Source organism: Microtus ochrogaster, unplaced genomic scaffold (genome assembly GCF_000317375.1).
Source record: "Microtus ochrogaster isolate Prairie Vole_2 unplaced genomic scaffold, MicOch1.0 UNK12, whole genome shotgun sequence".
Lineage (NCBI taxonomy): Eukaryota > Metazoa > Chordata > Mammalia > Rodentia > Cricetidae > Microtus > Microtus ochrogaster.
Genome location: NW_004949110.1, coordinates 6,693,792 through 6,714,567, shown reverse-complemented (window position 1 = coordinate 6,714,567; position 20,776 = coordinate 6,693,792). Strand labels below are relative to the sequence as shown.

At 46.1% G+C, this 20,776-nt stretch overlaps 1 protein-coding gene across 5 annotated transcripts in view; it reads left to right on the top strand.

Moving 5' to 3' along the window:
* The window catches only part of Zbtb38 (zinc finger and BTB domain containing 38), an 82,654-nt gene that overhangs the window by 24,462 nt on the left and 37,416 nt on the right, over nt 1-20,776 (top strand). For 3 of the 5 annotated variants that reach the window (XM_013353587.2, XM_013353586.2, XM_026789002.1), the window contains one exon: nt 11,996-12,099. The gene's annotated coding sequence lies outside the window, so the exon portion shown is untranslated. The other 2 variants (XM_013353589.2, XM_013353588.2) reach the window with 2 other exon arrangements.

Sequence of the window (20,776 nt, the reverse complement as noted above, 5' to 3'; positions counted from 1 at the left end):
CCCTGTCTCTGTGGACCCGTCAGCCTCCTGAAGCCGGGCTTCACAGTTCGGTGGCTGCTCCTGCCTTTGCGAGCTCCTGGGTGAAGGCAGTCCAGGCCCCTGCGGGCGGCTGCATTTGGCCTGTCAGACATCAGCTATATCTGCCTTTGACCCCGGCAGGGCCCTGAGTCTATGTGGGAAGGTAGAGTGAAACTCTTGGCACTGCATCCCAAGGAGTGACGCAATGCTGGCGCAGACCCAATGTCAACTCAGTAACGGCCTCTTGGAGCAAGGAATGTTCTGGAAAGTATCTTGTTTTGTTTTTCATAAGGACTCCAGGATTTAAGCTCATGGCAAAACACCGAGACTTCATTTCTTTCTCTCTTTTTTTCCCCCAAGGGCAAAATGCTCGAAGGGTCTACACTTCAACTGCCCAGTAAACAGCCTTTGTCTTGAAAAGCCTGACACACTCGGGCTCTGCCTGGTTTTTCTCTGATACAGCAACAGGGCTGAGAAAGGTCTTCAGAGCTACTGCTCTTCCATGCCTGTCCGGTTAGTCGCCGATGGGGATCAGAGAACAGAAATGATCCGTTATACAAATTAAGCACTCTACGGTCCTTAAAAGCCTTCTCAACATTCTAGAAGCACTTTCTAAAACTGATCCGTAACTTAGCAGATTACTGAGTACCCCAGAGGTGGCCTGGCGGGTTCTTCATACTTCGTTGGTTTTACGAAACATCCTGCTGCAGGGCAAGCTCGTTCTAGTCCTTTGTTATAGAGAATCGCCTGCCATGGGTGGAAGCAAGAGATACTTCAGCCGTTTGCTTCACCTTTGGAGTGTTTGTCTAGCATTTCCTAGGTAACGGACACTGTTGTCGGCCAGGCAAAATGGATATGACAGTGCCCCCACGGGACTCTGTTCAGGTCCCCCCATAAGGCTAGATAATGGTATGGACAGGCACAATGACGTATCCTTCCTGTTGCAGAAAGAAATCTTTGTTACCGTTCCCTGAAGTCGATTCTTCAGTGTACAGACAGCTCAGCCAATGTCAAGGACAGGTTCCTTCGCTTGGAGACGTGTTGGCTACTAATAAAGCCACCGTATGCCTGGCTACCCTTCTCCAAGCTGGTCCGCCTACATTGCCAGGTGACCTCAGTAACAGCTGCCACTTTTGAATTCATGAGCAGATGTTAGGTTGAGAAGCCCTTGAATGCAAGAATTTGAATTTGTGATGCGGGCAACAAAGGGGCGGGGAGGCCTGGCTCCTGACATCTGCAGAAAGCTTGCTGGGCAGCAGGTAAATTGAACCCAGTTGCTAAATCACTCCTCTTTGTTAGGTGATCCCAGCAGTCACCGCTGTGGTCTAAACATCGGCTGTGACCAGAAAATTGTTCTCTGGTCTGGCAGCTGACTCTGCATCTTTTTGTTTAATGGACTATTTGCTTCCGCGGCTCTTTCCGGCTAAGGGTTGGAGACCAGCATTTGTGTCCTCTCTCACTCTATTAGGCCTGCAGAGGGAGTTTGTTTTCTAGTACTGTTTTGTTTTTTTTTAATGCCAGTATAAATATTCTTTCTGTGTTCATAAATGCATGGAGGCTTTCATTGTTTGCTTTACACAATAAAATAACCATCTTCTTTACCCTCCCTCGCTTGTTGCTACCAAATGGGTATTTTGAAATATCTTTTCCTTCTGCATACTAAAATCCCTTACTGGGTCTGAGGCCTTGCTCTAATTAAGGCTTCACTGTTCTGCCCTTCTCCCCAACCCGGAGCTTGCTGCAGAGTGCCCGCCTGAGGGCCTAACAAGCCTGTGAGATGGGAAAACAAAAGCCACCAGCAGAGAATGTGGTTAAATCCCAGAAGGGCAGTGCCCTTGTAATCCCCACCCCACCCCACCCCCTTTTCTCTTTATTTCTAGAGCTGAGAAAGGGAAAAGGAGGATTTTTAGCAGGGACAGGGAGGAACTGCGCCGTGAATTCTTCAAAGTATGAAGGGTACAGGAAGTCACGTGGAGAGAACAGGGCGTCGTCTGGAAAGCAAAATGGGGTGGTGCCGACCGAACGGGCAGCCGGCAGCGGCTGAGGCGGTCAGAAAATGGGAACGACAGAGCAGACAGCAGGCAGTGGGGGCAAGCAAGGGAGGCTGCTTTGCCCCACTTTGAAGCCAGGGGTTCAGGGTACGGGGAGAAAATGGAGAGTCTGCTGTAGAGAAAGAAGTCTGGGGTGCAGGCCGCCGGCCAGTTGCATGGAGACAAAGCGCTAAGCCATTCTGTTGGACTTCGGACGTCTCGTTGACCTTGTTGCTTAATTGTGCCACGTAGCCTATTGGGCAGCATGCACTGATGGCCCTCCTTCGATATGATAAATCTTACAAAGCCTTACAAAGTCTTTAGTTCCATTCTAAAGCTCAGAATGCCAGCGAAGACCCCCCTTCCCTCTTGCTCTATGAGACCTCCACCAAAGTTTAACAAAGTGAGAGGGGCTTTTAGCTTGCACTGCGCCTAAGAACAGCTGGACTCCCACAGAGCAGACTAGGGCCAAACCTGCAGGGTCTGGGAGAAGGAAAGCCAGACAATGACTCTGGACCAGTGACTCGGGGACAGTACATAATTTATCTGGGAAAAGACCTAGAGGGATATCTGTGGTCTAAGTTCTCAGCTTAAAGGCTAGGGAGTCCCAGGGCAGAAAAGGAAAAGGGGATGGGAAAACGTCCCTCTTTTGGCCCATAGTCAGCCGATAGTAGTGTAGCCGGAGAAATGAAGTTAACAGTGGGTTACAGAATGTCGCCGAACCATAAACTCTCCAGTGGTGGTTAGCCTTTACCAGGGGGTGGTAGACTAGGGAGGGTAAGAATCTAGAAAAAACAAGTTACTTTAGTTCTGAGAATTCTCATTTGTAAACCAAAAGTGGGGCTTTACAAAATGGTGTGACTATGGCTAATACTACCTAAAATACCTGCTGTAAGCTGCAGAACCAAGAAATTCTCTTTCCCAAATCTGTGCTTCTCTACATTTGGCTCCCTCCAAAGCCTGCTCCTCCTTCCTCTTCTTCCTCCTTTCTTCCCTCTTTTCTTTCCCTCTCCCTCCCCTCCCTGTCATCCTTCCTTCTTCTTCACCATCCTGTGTGGTCTCAGTGCTCCTTGGCCATCCCCAGGGGAGATTCTGATTGTCTGAATGTCTTGGTCTGCAGAAGAACCAGGACAGGGTGGCATGGGAACATTGAGCATGTTGTCTTCCTTGTGCTTCTTGCCTGCCGCTGACAGAAATTCAAACCAGACTTGACATGCCCCAGGCGTGGTTCTTTTCCTCTCATTGGAGGAACTGGTCCGAGCAATTGTGCCTTTGGAGGGTGTGTGCGGAGTCAAATGGAGTCTCATATTTGACTCCTAGTCTAATGTTCCTTCTATTAAACCAACTGTTCCCAGTTAACAGGGAAGTTTAGCCCTTTCGTCTATAAAAGATCAGATAGAAAACAGCTGAGGCCTTTTTTTAAATGCCTATTTTTTTTAATTAGGAATATGGGGTAGAGTGTTTATCTAGAATATATAAGGCCCTGGGTTCAAGCAATGCCAAAATAAAGAATTAGACAAAACTTCAACAGATTGATTTTAAAGATGGAGTCGACTTTCTCTAGAAAGTCTAGCTGCTGTGAACCAGGCAGCTCCTTTTCTATAACAAATGGGCTGCTTTGGGCCTGGCAAGAGCCAAGTTTTAGAAGGTAGCTTGAGAGGAAACACGGGGGTTCACACTGGTTTCTTCAGTTTTCTGCCCTTAAGAGTTTAGGTTAAAGCAGAGGGACTTTCTTATGTGGCGGCCAGGGTTGGCCTACTTCAGAATTATCTTCTGATTTCTCAACCTATTCTAGTTCAGTCATTTTGGAACTTTAGTTCATCTACTGGGATCCACGAGGAATTCTGTATCAGTTTTTTATTTAAGCTGGGTGTGGTGCTGTCCAACTTTAATTCCAGCACTCCAGAGGTAGAGGTAGACAGAGCTCTGAATGTTCAAGGCCAGTCTGGTCTACAGAGTGAGATCCAGGCCAGCCAGGGTTACAGTGAGACCCTGTCTCAAAAAAACAAAACAAACAAACAAACAACAACAACAAAAAAAAAACAGCGAGTTGATGCAAAGCTGAGGATATTGCATGAGTATCTGTATAACAAAGAAGAAAGCAAATTTTCAAATTTTGTATTGATGAAATAAAATATAACATACAATATTAGCCATAATAACTATAATAGATGTGGTTGTAATTGTGTCTCTACACTATTTTGCACAATGAAATTTGAACTCCATATGATTTTCTCATCATATAATGTTCTTCTGTTTGACACTCCCTCAACCCCATCACTTAAAAATGTAAAACTTGGGCTGGAAAGACAGCTTAGCTGGTTAAGAGAAAATAATGCTTTTGCAGAGGACCCAAGTTGGATTCCCAAAACTCATCTTGCTCACAACTGTCTGTAACTCTAGCTCCAAGGGATCCAATGCCTCTGGCCTACTCAGGCACCTGTACTATGTGCACACAAGCCAACAAAGATACATATTATGAATAACATAATTTTAAAAATATTGTTTAATCTTAAAAAATATATAATTATTCTCAGGCCATACAAAAACAGGTCACAGGTTAGATTCAGATTTGAAGATCCATCTTCCCTCACTTCTTCCCTCTCTTCCTCCATTTATTGAGGCAGGGTTTCCCTTCGTAGCCCAGGCTGAATTTAAACTCACTGTCCTCCTGCTTTAGTCTCTAGAGTACTGGGATTATATGAATGGATAATGATTCTGTTTTGTAAATTATAATGTGTTTTGGGGACCAATTGGCCAATTGAACCAATATGTTTGTTTGATTTCTAATATTTTTAAAACTGTGTGTGTGCATGTGTGTGTGCGTGCGTGCGTCACACATGTAGATATCAGGGGATGACTTTTAGGGGTTTCAGGCTACCAGGCTAGCAGGCTTGGCAGCATGCACCTTTGTCCATAGAACCATCCCACTGGCCCCAAGTTCTAGTCATATTTTCTACTGAATGTTATCTCCTAATTTTATTACTTTTTAAAATAAAACTATGATATACATACAGTGAAACAACTAGAATATTAATGTTTTACACCTATCATTTTAATCTTTTATCTGCATTCAGTAAACATTTTAATGTTTTGTAGAAACATCGTATATTTTCTTAACTGATAACACAGTACAAGCATTTTATACCATTTAAAAATCTTTCACAAACATACACTTTAAAACTTTACTATGAAAATCTTGAACATATAAGGGCTTAACAAAGGTTCTCCTTCTTTTATGCAAATCCCTTCTTTATTTCAAAGGAAATCCCACACTATATATCTTTGTTGTTGTTGTTTTCAAGATAGGGTCTCTAACCCTGACTGTTCTGGAACTCATTACATAGAGCAGGCTGGCTTTGAACTCACAGAGATCCATCTGCCTCTGCCTCCTAAATCCTGGGGTTAAAGGTGTGGACCACTAAGCCTGGTTTCATACCTCAAATCTTTTTTTGGGGGGTTTTTTTTTGGAGGTTTCGAGACAGGGTTTCTCTGTGGCTTTGGAGCCTGTCCGGAACTAGCTCTTGTAGACCAGGCTGGCCTCGAACTCACAGAGATCCGCCTGCCTCTGCCTCCCAAGTGCTGGGATTAAAGGCGTGTGCCACCACCACCCGGCTACCTCAAATCTTTTTATCTTTGACTCTTGATATGCTTCTCTAAAAGTGACAAATTCTAAGAAAATTTTTGTCTTAGGAAAGAAATGCTGAATTATGTGGGGTTGAATAATGTTCCAGAATAATGTCTGAAACTTTTAAATGAATCGGGGGGGGGGAGAGGGAAGGAAGAGAGGGGAAGAGGAGAGAGAAAAAGGGGAGGGGAGAGAGGGGGGAGAGAGAAGAAAAGGAGAGAGGGAAAAGATGAAGGGGGAGAGAGAGAGAGAGAGAGAGAAGTCCTTGCCATTTTCTGTAAGCTTGAAATATTTCTTTAAAAGACGTTTTTAAACTGCAGATTATTGAAAACATGTATAGCTGCCGCAGGGCCATACATACCGCTGATTGCCACCACATCTCTAGGGGATATATGAATTTGTCCAATTAGGTCATTAACCAGACAAGCACAATTCCAAGTAAGTTCCACACAATTCGTCTCACACTACATTGAATTTCATTGGCTCCACACAATTCCCCTTTTCCCTTAGATCTTTGCAAAATAAAGAAAGAAAGAAAGAAAGAAAGAAAGAAAGAAAGAAAGAAAGAAAGAAAGAAAGAAAGAAAGAAAATTGGTAGTCTAGGGCTAGAGGCTTGAGGCTTGGTCAGATTCCAACTCTTCATTTTCCTTCCCTTTCTCTCTCTCTCTCTCTCTCTCTCTCTCTCTCTCTCTCTCTCTCTCTCTTTTGGTTTGTTTGTTTGTTTGTTTGTTTGTTTAGACAGGGTTTTTCTGTATAATAGAGAGTTCCCGGCTGTCCCGTAGACCAGGCTGGCCTTGGACTCACAGAGATCCACCTGCCTCTGCCTCCCTAGTGCTGGAATTAAAGGCATGCACCACCACCTTCCTTTTTTTTTTTAAGGGGCAGGGCCAACATCTCATCTGTCTTGTGTGACAGCCTTCTTTGGGGTTTCATTGGACTATCCCATTCCCACTAACAGTCAGCCTGGTATGGGTAGCAAGCACTCAACTCTCAATCCCCACCCTGAGTAAAACAGGAACAGTCCTGTAGGCCAGGGCCACATCTCTTAGGATGGGCATTTTCATACATTTCTCTGCCAAAGGTACTCAAATGTATCTGCAAGTTGACATCTCAACTCTAAATGCTTTGACAGAGACTGTGGTCCATGTCAACATCGCACCACATCCCTAGGAAGTCCTTCAGGAATGTGGTGTGGACGACAGAAAACGATAGGGATGGGATGGGATGGTCTGAAAGGCTTGAACGGAAAGAGATAAGCAGCCGTAAGAAAAGAAGACCCAAGAGATGGCTCAGTGGTTAAGAGCACTGGCTGCTCTTTCAAAGGACCTGGGTTCTATTCCAAGCACTCACATGGCAGCTTGTAACACCTGTAACTCCACTTCCAGGGGATTCAGTATCATCACACAGATATATACGCAGACAGAACATGAATGCACATCCCATATTTCTATATGGTATGGCAGCCAGGCTATCAAGCCAGAGTTCCCCACCCCTGGCCACGTGACCGTCCAGACAGGCTGTCGCTACCTAACAAAAGGTCAGGATGTTGTTTTGCTCCTTTCTTTGTAATTTGGAGGATGCCTGAGAGAGATGCTAATTCAAACCTATGGAACAGCTAGTACACAGAGCACACAGAACACACAGGTGGTTATGGATGTGACTAAAAGCCATTCACCTGGTTACCTAGGAAACAGAATGCGAATGTATTTCCCCTCAGTTAAGTTTTGGTATAAAGACTGTTTGGAGAATAAACGAGGAGGAATTCTTCAGCATGTGAACTCAGGAAATCATGAGGGACCATGGAGAATCTCCCTCCCGATAACGCCATGTGAGTTGTGTCTTTATTACCACGCCTCCAGCAGGTCCAGAGAGAGATAGTTTATGTTAGGGTCTGGTCCAGAGAGAAATAATTTCTGGTCCAGGCTAGCACCGGACCCTGACATAATGGTGCCCAGACGGGGAGCTGATCCGTGGACCACGACAGAAGACCAAGTTAGAATTGAGAACTGAGAATGCCATGGTGAGGGGAAATGTTCACTATAAATTGGCAGAGTTGCGAGAGACCTGACTCGTGGAGGATGACTTTTCAGAGTTTAAAGGGGCAACATTTTAGTCTTTTTAGTTACTATCTTGAAGTCCTATAAAGAAAGGGTGCACACAGTCTTAATCAGAAAGCACATGCAGTCTAACAGAAATCCTTTGGGAAGTAAATGAAATGAGACAGAAAACAGAGATAGCTTCCTGGACAAGGCATCGGAGTTGTGCAGCAAAGATAACCAGACCGAGGTTTAAGAGGAAGAAACTTAAAGTCTTAGATTCCTTGTTTTCCTTTTTAAATGCATTGAAATGGACAACGCCACATGTAGTTATTTTAGAAAAGAAAATTTCTGTAAAGAAAACCTTTACAGAAAAGTGTATAATTATGATAAGGTGAGATGTTTCTGGAAATTTCCAGATAGTTCCTCATACTCAGGATGATTAAGACAGCCTGGTTATGAGGATGGAAAATTTTGAAGGACTAGCTGATTACGTAACTTTTAGGCTATTACTGTGATAGTTTAGTTATTAATAACAATTTGAGGAAATCTCTTTGCTTCTGGAGAACACATTTGGCTCCTCTAAGAAAGAAGTGCAACTGTTTGTGAATGCCCCGGTAGAGGTGAGGAGCCATGACTCTTACACTTCAGAAAGCCAGGGCCTAATTTCCCTAGAAACAAGCTGTTGACCGCACCTGATCAAGACGCCTCCAGGAACCCTTAGCAAGATGAAGAGTGGGCCCTGGAGTACCACCTGGGTCTAAGTCCCACGTGACCCTAGCAGCTTCCCCCCCCCCCCCCCCGTGGAAAATCACTGCCCAGAAAGTTAACCTGCACTGTTAACACTCACACCTGCCTGAAATTAGAGCAAACTTATAACGCTGGGTGCTGCTGTGAAAGCTTCACACGTATTAAGTAGTTCAGTTAAAAAAAAAAAAAAAAACAAAGAACACTTAGGAGGTAGGCATCACTATTAAACTTGTTGCGTGTTAGACAGTGAAGCTGAAGGCCAGAGGTGTGGCCTTAGAGCAACAAACCTGAGCTGTCAACTCAGGCAGGCTGAATCCAAAAGGCCAAACTGTCTTGCTCTTCACCTCCTACCCGGCAGTCACGAGCCCTTAGTCACCACCAGAAGTATGGCTTATAGTCTCTTCTTCTGTGTTCATCAGTTTTCTCTGAAGTTTTTAAAACATTTTCGGAAGCCGGGCGGTGGTGGCGCACGCCTTTAATCCCAGCACTCGGGAGGTAGAGGCAGGCGGATCTCTGTGAGTTCGAGGCCAGCCTGGTCTAGAAGAGCTAGTGCCAGGACAGGAACCAAAAGTACAAAGAAAACCTGTCTCGAAAAAAAAAAGTTTTTTTTTCGGAATTTCCAGAAGCCTCAGTGGAGACATATGTAGCACGAATTCTAATTGGTCTTAATAATGAAAACCTGGAGCCAGATTTCAGGGCAAAGGCTGAAAAGATCAGAGAAACAAAGGAGCAAGCTGCTAGAGAAACTTCTACTGAAACCTCAGGTCGAAGGGCTGAGCTCCTTCCTGTCTCCTCTCTCTGCTTAGCTGTCCTGTCTCCATTTCCCTAGTACTGAGATTAAAGACGTGAGATCCCAAGTGCTGGAATCAAAGGTGTGAGCTCTGTCTCTCTTTTAAACAGATTAAATCTCAGGTAGCCCAGTGTAGCCTTGAATTCCTGATCTTCCAGCTTCCACCCCCCAAGTGCTGGGATTAAGGTGGCTCTCCTGGCCTCTATGGTTAACTAGTGGCTAACTCGGCCCTCTGATCTTCAGGCCAGCTTTATTTGTTCGAATACAAACGTACAGACATGCAATTAGACCACGAGTTCCTTTGGTCTTGTTTTTAAGGTTGGATTTCACCATTATCAACAAGTTAGCTCAGGTTTTGTGGAAGTTCTCATTGACAGTTATGTAGACAAAAACATTTCAGGCTTTTTTTTTTTAAGGGGAAGATGAATCATTGCTTAATAAATGCAGTTTAGTGGAGTTGATCTTTCTGAACACTGGCCTACGGAGAGAGCGAATAAAAGGGTTCTTGGCATTGAGATGGCTCGGAACTGCTTGTTACGTGTTTATGCATGTTGCTCAACCCATCCGCCATCACAGCTCTGTTCTTAAATGACACCATTCTCATTCCTTTCCTGCATCATTTAAGATGCTTTACTTTGCATATACTATTAAAATCTACTCAAATCACCAAAATGACCACATTCCTAACACTTGGTGAGGAATTGGGATGCATACAGAAAGGCCAGTACTGTAGTCCACAAAAATAGCCTTTTTCAAGATTTTAAGGTGTAGCCTGGGAGTCTTTTCGAAAGAAACAAATTAAAGACTCAGTGCTGGATGATTCAAAACAAAACAAACACCTGCACCTAGGTGTGCATGAGGCAGTAAGCGCGCCACACTGTGAGTTGGTGGAGGAAGGATGCCAGCAGGCAGGCAGTGGCCTTTATTTGAGGAAGAGGGTCCGTTCTTTGGGGTGAGACAGTTCTTATACCATGTTGGGGAATAATCTAGGCCTCCCCTGACGGTCATGGGAAACCACAGGTGACACCTTGTTCCTGAGAATTTGGTGCGGCTCAAACTGCACAGGACCTGGGTCCGCGAGGCCTGCGCCCCGTGCCCTGGGCCTGCTCTGTGACCCCGCAGTCCTGTCCCAGCCGGCTCTGTAGCGGTGGCACCGGGGGCTGGAGCCCCGCGACCCGCAGCCTCCCTGAGGCCTGGGCGTCCGCTCGAGGTCTGGCCGCCCTCCGGCCTGCACGGGGTGGAACGGAGCGCTCGGGCCCAGCAGCCGGCGTCCATTTTCTGGGCGGCGCTGCGGCCGGACTCGCAGGTCCGGAAGCTCCATGGACCCCGCGGGAAGCGCTCAGGCGGCGGAGCCCCGTAAGTGCCTCGGGGCCGCGCGTCTCCGGGAGGGAGCCGGGAACCAGGGGGCAGCGCTCAGGCCGAGCTGCAGCCGCGGACGCCGAGCCGGCCGAGCAGCCAGCGTCCGTCCGCAGGTGGAGCGTCCCGCCCCACCAGGCCCAGCTGCAGGGGGGGAGCAGGGGAAGGGGGGTGACTGTCGCGCACCTGGGGCTCGGGAACCGCTCAGGATTACCGCGCCTCCCCTCCCCTGTAAGCGCGAACCTGAGCAGCGTCCTGACCCTACCGGATCGCGAGGAGATCCTGGTGCGACACCAAGCCCCTGGAATTGAACCGGACGTGCAAAGCCAGGGCCCTGCCCCCAGGGGGTTGCAGCCTCGGCCTCCTGCTCCTCCTGCAGCCATCGGTCTGTTGGGACAACTCAACAGCCAGTCGTTAGACACTTCTTTGCAGACTAGCTGATAAATAACCTGAGATTTTAGCCTATCTACGGCTCCTCTCTATAACTCCTGTTCCGCGGTGGGTAAGTGTCTGATTCCGTTCTGTTTGGGCCTGATTGAAAATCCCTTCTAATGATCTATTCTAGATGTTATGCGTTTATGTACTGTATACCTATTTGAAAGGTTAAAGACTGTTCTAACTGGGAAGCTCAATCGCTCGCTCTGGTTCTCATGGCTGGGAAGAATGGAAGTTTTGTTGTGGTTCCAGAGAAACATAGTGACTTACTGTAGCTGAGATTAAAGAGTGGAGTTTTTGTTTCGTTACAGGGTCTCGCTAAGGAGCCTAGAATGGTCAAGATGCAAGCAGTTCGGGCTGATTTCGAACTCGCAGCGGTCTGCTGACTGCTAGGGTTACAGGCTTCTGGCATGTCATTCGACAAACCAGTGTTTTTCCAAGACCAAAAACCCATTAGTAGAATCCCTTTGGTGTGTCACAGCTGAAAAAATATTTTTAAAGATTAGAATATATAGTACGGTTTTTAAAAAAGAGTAAGCATTGCACATAGTAAAGATGAGCATTGTCTAATGAAGCCTCTGGCTTATGTAACATAATCTGGGAAAAAATGGGTCACTGTCAAAACAGCCTTTAAGACCCCGGCTTAGTGTTTTGTGGCATAGGTTTTGCGTGAAAGGTAACCTCGGTTTGAGTCCCAGCGCTCACTCAACTATGTGACCTCCAGCAACAGGTTCCTGGCAGTGCTAGCAGCTGTAAAATGAGGAAATGTGCCCTTCAGCTGAGGGGTATTGCAGAGATTCCCCGTCAACTGGCTGCACTTGAGGCAGTCCTTGGCTTACGGGGGCGTGGCGGTGGGGAGGGGGGGCTCCACATACACCAATTGCAACTGTGTCGCTGAACTATGGAATCGTAGAAACTAGCCATGAAACGCTGCCCGTTTGTCTTCTCTTAGATCCTGATGTGGAGGAGATGGGAGACTCAGAACCAAGGATTGCCAAGTGATTTCTGCTGCGGCACAGAAACTAACTCCGTCAAGGCTGGTCCGTTCTAACTGAGGTAACTAAACTGTGTGTCTTTCCTTAGTCTACACGAAAATAAGAAATGGCCGTTTTTGAAAGACTCCTGGAGGTGTCTGAATCATGATCTCGACCTGCCAGGTTTGTGTACTGCAAAATTTCCATGACTCTCAAGCAGTGTGTTATTAAGGACGCAGGACACGTGGTATGCCAGTCCCCTGTGGGGAGGGAGAACTAGAAAACAGGACTTCAAAACAACTGGCTTCTCATGTTAGTTCTGCTGGTAGCTTTTATGTGAACTTTTGTACATGTCTTGATAGATCTGAGCTTCCTCAAGTCGTAAGGACCCCAAAACATGACAAAAGCCCAGAGAGTTAAAATGCATTTTTATCGTTACCCCAGCGGGTTGAGGTCAAGGCAGGACTGTTTCCCAGGCACATAGCCAGCCTCTCCACTCACGGTAGAGTGAGCCCTCTGCTAGCCGTAGAGTGTGCAAGCGTGAAGAGCCCTTTGCAGTTCTCACACAGATGTACTGGCAGCCCTGGCAGCTATGCTCTACCTTGGAGGCGGTTACAAAGTCCTAGGTGGTGACAGAAACAAGTACCATTTGTCAAACGGTTGTGTGTCTTTATGTGCCAGGCAGTGTGTTAATAATTTACTCCTCAACGGTACTAAGTCAAGGAAGAAGAGATTTAAAGGATTGAGATGTAAAATGGTGGCGGGCCATGAAAGGCCGGCGTGTGTTTTGTATGCACAGTGCTTGGCTGGGGCCACAGAGTTCACGGTTTGAATGCCTGTCCTCCTGACGTTTGCAGTCTAATTTCTACTGAAATTCAAAGAGGCAGAGTTGGCAGGCCAGGCCACTCGGCCATAACTCTAAGTGCTGCTCCAGCAGCCGCACAATGCCATCTGACACAGGAACGGACTGCAGAGACAAACATTTCAAAGTTCTTGCTTTTTAGTTCAAATTTTCATTCTTTTCCACTTTTAACATCTACTAAACTTATGCTTTGCATTACAGTCATCAGGCCTCTGGATTCGTTTATTTTTTATTGAACTTCTCTGAGATTCTTGAGTAATCAGAAACATGATTATGCTTTTATAACTCTATTTGTCATGGCCAGTCTTTAGCAAGGAATCATTTGTCCAGCTGTCGGAGATTTTCTGTTGGTAATCAGCTTTAAGAGTGTTGGAGATTGACTTGTGTCATTTTCATTTTCGAAGTCCTGAAATCTAACTTGAGATTTTTCATTTTCCTATTTCTGTGACTCACAGTGGAGGCCTTTCCTATTTTTACACCTTGCCCATAGGCGGTCTGACAAGAGACCTTTTTATTCAAAACAATGTCTTTTAGCTTCGTAGATCAGAGAACTGCGGGCATTTTAAAATAAAGCAATTGAAGACATACAAACACTGTTGTTTGATTAATGTGATAAAAAGCCAAAAGGCAGCCCCAGGAACTGCAGTAATCTCTAGAACTCAAATTGCACGACCTGACTGTCACTTGTTATGACAAAAGTCTCGTATAAAAACAAATGAGACTGTGAATGTGCTCGTGGTCCGTGCACTTCATGAAGCTCATAAATGTTATGCAGCAAGTATTTATCTAGTAGCTGCCATAGTATGGCCCAGCTAGAAGGACTGAAGAATTCAGCAGAAAATCAACTGACACTTCCCTCTCAGACTGTTAATGGAGCTGGAAAAAAACAACGAGAAATACACATATACATACACATACACATCCCCCCTCCTGTGTGTGTGTGTGTGTGTGTGTGTGTGTGTGTACATCCGTGTCCAGGCAGTAAATGTAAAAAGAAATCATTCTGGTGATTCGTGGAGGCATTTGAAATATAAATATAGAAAGACTGAGAAAGCATGGAGCAAATTCTGTGAAAAGTATCAAGTCTAGTTGAGTTAGAACTGGTCTATACAGGCGCCCAGGGGGAAACAGAACTGGAGAATATTTGTTGCTGAACAATAATAGTCTTGAATGCCAACTAGGAAATTGGAATGTGTTAATCAATGGTCTCATTAAGGCTCTTTGAACAAGGAAATGTCATGGCTGTGCCGTAGGAGCCTGCTCCTGTATATAGCTTAGAGGAGGTTGGGAGGACACAAGGAAGAAGGCTGCTTCAGTCCTCCCAGAAAAGGGGCCGGCCCAGAGTGATGCTATCCAATCAGGGTTGCCAGTGGTAAGATGAGAAGCAAGGGCTGGCTCAGCTGTTTCGCTGGAGAAGGAACTGGCACAGCATCCCAGAGCCATGGTGCCATGGTGACCCTGAGAAGAAGGTGACGAGTTGCATCCTAGGGGACTCTATGTGTAAAGCCCTGAAGCTGCTATCTCTCACCCAGATGGGGTTCAGGACCCCATAGGAAGGGAAAGGCCCATTCAGGAGCTATTGGTATACGGGAAAATTATGAAAAGGTAAGAGACAAGGTTTCCACTAGGGTATGGGAAAATGTGGTTGAGTATTGAGCCTTGTAAGAAAAGAAATGACCTGGGGAGACAGAAGCCTGCAAAGAAAGCAAAAAACCTCAGAGGAGCATGTTTCCAGAAGCCTCTGGAACGTGGCTTTCACTGGACCGTGGAATAGGAGGGATGGGCCCAAGAGCATGAGACTGGGCAAGAGGTGCAGTGTGTGTCTGTGGGCATTTTTCTTTGCAAGGGAGTGTGATATGCACAGTGCCTATGTTTATAGCATGCACAAATCACGAATGAATCCTGCATAAATCATTGATCCTAGCATGTTCCCAAGCATACGCTTCATTATTAAAATTCAGGATGCCAAATGTGGTTTTGATAGTGGGGTTAGCACTGTATTCTATTATCGGCAGACAAATCAGAGAGTCTCTCTTAAAAGCATGAACTAAAGAAAAAAAAAACCTTTGTCATTGCAAAGTTTCTAGAAGTAATTTAATTCGGTTGCTTTTTGCCATATATATTAAGTAATGTTTCCATTTTTCTGAGCATATGACTTAATACAATGGAATGAGGATCCTGGAGTCAGATAAACCCAGTCTCTCAAACTAGCTGGGCCATTTTCCAGACTTGTGACTTACGCGAAGTCCCGAGTTTTTCCACCCTCAGCTTCTGTTGGTCTATTTTGAAGCTCTGAGTGGTAGTTTGATCAGTAACTACACCATGGTAGGCAGTTGACAAGTGGTGACTTCCTTCGTCTCTAGCCTTGAACACAGATGGAGATCCGTGCTAAGGTGAATCTGCACAGGAAGCTGTGTCTTCCTGATTCATTCCAGTCTATTTATTTTTCCTGTTTTATGTTCTGTCCTGCGTGTGTTGAAGTGGCCAGGAGTGTAGCGTGAATCAGGCTTCACCAGAGGATAGATGGCTCTAGTAGTTAAACACACTTGCTATTCTTGCTGAGGACTTGAGTTTGATTCCCAACACCTAGGGGGCAGTTCATAAGGGTCTGTACCTCCAATTCCAAGGGATCCAGTACCCTCTCAGACCTCTGCGCACGCTGGGCATCCATGCAGGGCACCTACATCCATGGAGATGAAACACTCATTCACATAAAATAGAAACAAATCTTTTAAAGGAAATTTGCTAAAAAATAAATGAATGAATAATGAATAAATATAAATAAGACTTAACCGGGGTCTCTGACCGAAATGTAGATGTCTGGGCCGTGAGAGTCTGTCTGATTCAGTAGGTTTGGAGTGGAACCAAGGATCTGCGTTTTAAACAAAAATTACCATGACTGCAGATGGAGATTTCCAAATGGCAATCTGTAGGACGCAGAAGAAAGGAGAGAGGCGCCTGTGCTCCAAAACTGCATACTTGTATTATCCATGTTGATGGATCATATTTGTAATCATATAAGAATAAGCTCCAAGAGCCTGTGGTCCAGCATTAACCCCCCTCCACCCGCCCCACGTTGCTCTCTGCCATGTAACCACAGTCGCCTTCCCAAGCTTCCGTGTTTGTGTGACCCTCCCATGCCTCCGATCAGCTCTAAGAGGACTGGGATTGGCTCCTAAATGTAAATGAGGATTTCCTCTTTTAAAAACACACTGCACATTCTGCTTCAGCATCCGTCTTCTGGTCTTGTGGTCCCCGATGTGACTCAAATAACCGTTCTCTGTACTGCCTCAGCGCTGAATCACCGGTCTGTGTGATGGAAGTGTCACCGGCACACCCTCTGAGTGCCTGTTGTTGAATCACACCTTCATGTGCGGTCACCCTTCCTATGGCTTTCATGGGAAATGAGGGAAGGATCGCTCTGCTGACGTGAGTGACTGAAGGGCGGCCTGAGTGGAGTTGTTCCCAGGCTGGGCATTAGAGCCTTGGCCGTACTCAGGGCCTGTGATAACTGGAGTGAAGAAGGCAACCCGACCTTCATTTTCCCCCATCAAGGTCTGGCGACTCTGAGTGTCTTCAGGCCCCATTCGCTGTGAGTTGACTTTTTGCACAGATGTGTTCTCAGTCACCTGGAAGACTCGTCCTTTCCAAAACAGAAATATCCTGCTGCGTCAATTCTTGCCCTGCTTTGGTATTTCTTTCGGTTCTCCGTGTTTGTCTTTATCTTTTGTTTTGGCATTTTTATTTTCGGAAAACCAATTAAAAGAGGTTTTTGTTTGTTTTTTTGACAGAGTTGACTCTAGAGTTTCTGGCAAAATGCTTTGCTCTTCTCTTCAGAAACACTTGTCAGCATGGTTTTCTTCTTTTGTAAGGTTTAATGTAGGCTCCCTTTGAATCCTAACAACCATCTTATGTTAAAAAAAAAAAAAACCACGTTTTTCCCCACGAGGCTCCCTCGCTTGGGGAGATAGTAAGAGCTTGGTGGTTAGTTACTGCAGTATTCAGCAAACAAACTCTCTGGGAAGCAAGATTTACGGTACTGGAGGAGAAAGAAGTGCCTCTGTGTCTGGCATGAGCATGTCCCCAGAAGATACCCTGTTTGCTGTGTGCAGGTCCCAACCGGGTGGCCATTTTCTGTACTGAGTCCAGGGTGACGCTCCGCCCACTGTGCAGCCTCTGAGCTGTTTTCTAAAGTGAAAGCACAGGCAGAAACTGGCGTGAGTAGCATAACCTGTGTTTAGATTATTTTTAGCTGAGTAAGTATAAAGCACAGTTGCTCTCAACGGCGTGTTGTAGGCTTTTTATCTGGGACAGTTTGGGTTTGAGGAGTTTTACGGCTTAAAGTGTAGATAAATTCTCTCTAAAACGTGTGAACAGGAGAACTATTTAAATACCCAGAGAGTGCCAGAAACATGCATTCTGAGTTTTGTTATTGTTGAGAGAAGGTCTCTCAGTGTAGCCCAGGCTGGCTTCCAACTCACCATCTTCCTGCCTCTGCCTCCCCAGTGCGGGGATTAGAGGCTTTCGCCCCCACACGTATCACACCTGATGAATTCTTCTTTAATAAAAGTAATTTCAGGGTAAAGTCAGCACATGCCGCCCGAACGTAGTTCTTCATACTCTTCTCCCACTCCGGTCCACTTTTTGTTGATTTCCTTGGTCAAGACTATCATACATCCATTTGTTGGCTGACCAGAGTTTCTGTAGCCTTTCCATCGCTGAAAAGCCATGTGGCATGTGCATCTCCTCCTCAGGCCTTCTGTGCACTTGCTCAACAACTCTGCTGCTCAGCCAGGCTTCCCAAACTCTAGGAGGAAGTGGCTTTCACAACCCCAGGACATCTCCAAGGCCTGCACTACCATACCTGGCCTCCCTCCAGTAATCACAGTGCAAACAGTGGCTTCAAACTGGAAACATGCAGGGGGAGTTGTGGGAAATGTGTGTATGGAGAAAGTATGAATGCAGCCCTAAACAGAGAGCTCTGTACATTGACCCCATGTGTCTAGAACGCCGTGGGAAACCATAGCAAAAGTGAGGCTGTCAGCTGAAGGTAGAGAGGAGGTGAGAGCAAAGCCAGACCAAAGCCCCGGAGTCATGGTCCAGGAATTCCCAGTGCACAGTGACCACTCAGACTGTTCTCCGGGCAGCACTTTGTCTCCATGGCATCTCTAGCAAGGAAATTGACCTCCTAGCACTGGCATCTTTTGTTCCATGAAGCAGTTTTGATTTGTGTCTCGGTGGATACGCTGTATTGTTTTGCCCCATTGTCTGGAAGCCCTGACTGCCGGGCTCCATTCTCATAGTCTGTCATTTTGTCCTTGTCACATTAGGACACGGCGATGTACTGGGATGTTGTCAGCTCAGAGTCCTCTGACACAGTGCTGAGCTAAATAAAGGCCTGTGTGTGGTACTCGGCCATTACTGTTCCCCATTACAGCACCCACTGAAGATGAGTATGGGCCTCTCTTCTAAAAGGAGTGTGGGTAGGCCTGATGGCTTGATCACTTCTTGCCGCTTGAGTAGACCCCTTAGTGAAAACACACAGGTCGAAGCAAGGTGTGTGCTCCCTGCACTCTGCCTGCCGGGATTCCTGCGTGGAGAGCGTTTCCCCCATAGCCTGGAGGGGCGCTGAAGAACTAGAGTGTCAGCCAGATGCTGTCCACACAAGGAGGCAGTATGAGCATTCACTGTGGGCTGCAATGAGAAAGGGAGTAGTGGGCATGTGGCAAGCCAGAACGTGTTAGACCTTTATATTTTCAAGATTTCTTTCTTAACTACACGTGTGTGGGTCTGTGCATGTGAATGCAAGCACCCATTTATAGTGGAGGAGTCTGATTGCTCTGGAGTTGGACTTAGAGGTGGTTGTAAGCCACCAGACGTGGGTGCTGGGAACCAGACTTGGTCCTCTGCATGAGCAGTAGGGACTTTCAACCACTGAGCCATTTATTCAAGACATTTGAAGAACACTCTGGGAACTTAGAGACTGGTATGCAGGCTGTTGTCAGCTGTGGATTATACTGCATCCTGTCTGAGTGCCGCCCCCCCATCAGGATCGCCACAGCGGAACCTGTGCTGACTTTTTCTGTAGCTCACCGGCCTTGAAATTGTCCACGGCCTCATTCAAGGAAAGGTAATCACCACTGACTGTTTGCTAACTAGAACATGTTTGGGAACAGTCTCGGAGGGCCTGGGTTGGATTCTGCTTTAGAAACGCATGCTGGAAAGTTGGATTCTCCGTAAGAATCAAATTCTTGAAAACTGCTATAATGGTTTCCAAGAAGAGATGTTTCTGTAAATGGTTAGAGTGAGGTGTTTTAATGGGGCAGTGTGTATCACTGTAAGAACGCGGGATGAGCTACTCCACTTGCAGGTGTTTGGGGCCGTAGTAGGTGGTGAGAAGGGAGAGTCAAAACCAACCCCAGTATTGGTGACTAGCAGTATTGCCTGACCCTAAAGAAACAGCTTAAGCTAAAATAATCCCATTCCGCCATGGTGGCTTGTCCAAACTTTAAGGACAAGGGAAGGGAGGAAAGGATGTCACTATTTTAGAGAGGAAATCTGAGCTTCATATCAAATTAATCCAATTTAGAAAGTGAACTAAGTCTCTTCTGCTGTTCAGAGTTCTTGCCTGCATTTGAAGGTGGCACGGTCACAGTGGCTCTGCTAACTTGTGTGTTATTATCCTGTACTACTTTCAGGTGGGCTTTGCCCGGATGCTTCGCAGCATGGGGGTTTGTCTCTCAGCTCCAGAGAGGTGCTGCTGTGTATATGAATGGTCTTTGCAATCGTTCTGTCTTTTCTTCTCTGTCAACTGCTAGGGACCTCAGCTTGCAGTTCTGTATCCATGCCCCTCTCCCGTTCATCCATATAAGTTAATTGCCTTAATGGTTTTACTGAGTTAGATGGTGAGGCCTCCCAGAAGATATGCCTATAGCTCAGAACCTGTGAATGGGACCTCATTTGGAAAAATGATCTCACATATTGTCATAATTAAGGAACTTGAAAAATCATCCTAGATGATCAGGCAAGCCACACAGAAGAGAGACATACACACAAAGAGGAGACGGCCAGGAGAAGACAAAGGCAGAGGTAGGGGTCCTGCAGCCATAGCCGGGGAAAAAAAAGAATCAGCAAAGCTACAAGCAGCAAGGAAGGGTTCTGCCCATGCCCCGTGGTTGTCAGAGAGATCCTGGCCCTGTAAACACCTTGTCTGGACGTCTGGCTCTATGTTATAGAGAACGCGTTAGTATCAAGGGCATTAATTTGTTATAGCACCCTTAGGAAACCAGTTTAATGCCCCAAGCTGCCTTGATCTAAAAGCACCTGGGCACCTGTGAAACTCAGATTTACTCCAGGCTTCTTGTTTTACTCTTTTTAGTCTAGATGTTTTGTTCTTTTGGTGGTGGCGGCGGGGGAGGCATCACCCCGCTTCCAAATCATGATCTGGAGAGACCCATTGCTACTTATGAATGCCTGGCCTTAGCTTGGCCTGTTCCTAGCCAGCTTTTCTTAAATTACCCAAACTCCTTTTGCCTCTGGACCCTTTCCTTTGATGGCTTCTGTATGTCCTACTTTCACTCCTACTGTGTGGCTGACCCCTAAAGTCTTCTCACCTTGTTCTTCCATTCCTTCTTTTCTCTCCTAGATGTCTCCTCCAGTTTATCCCCTTTGTCTGCCAGGCCCGCCTCTCCTTTCTCCTGCCTTACTATAGGTCACTCTTTATTAGGCCATCAGGTGATTTAGACAGGCAGAGAATCACAACTTCACAGAGTTAAACAAATGCAGCATAAACAAAAGAACATCTGTACATCATTAAACAAATGGTCCCCAGCCTAAACAAAGATACACACACACACACACATATATATATATGTGTGTATATATATATATATATATA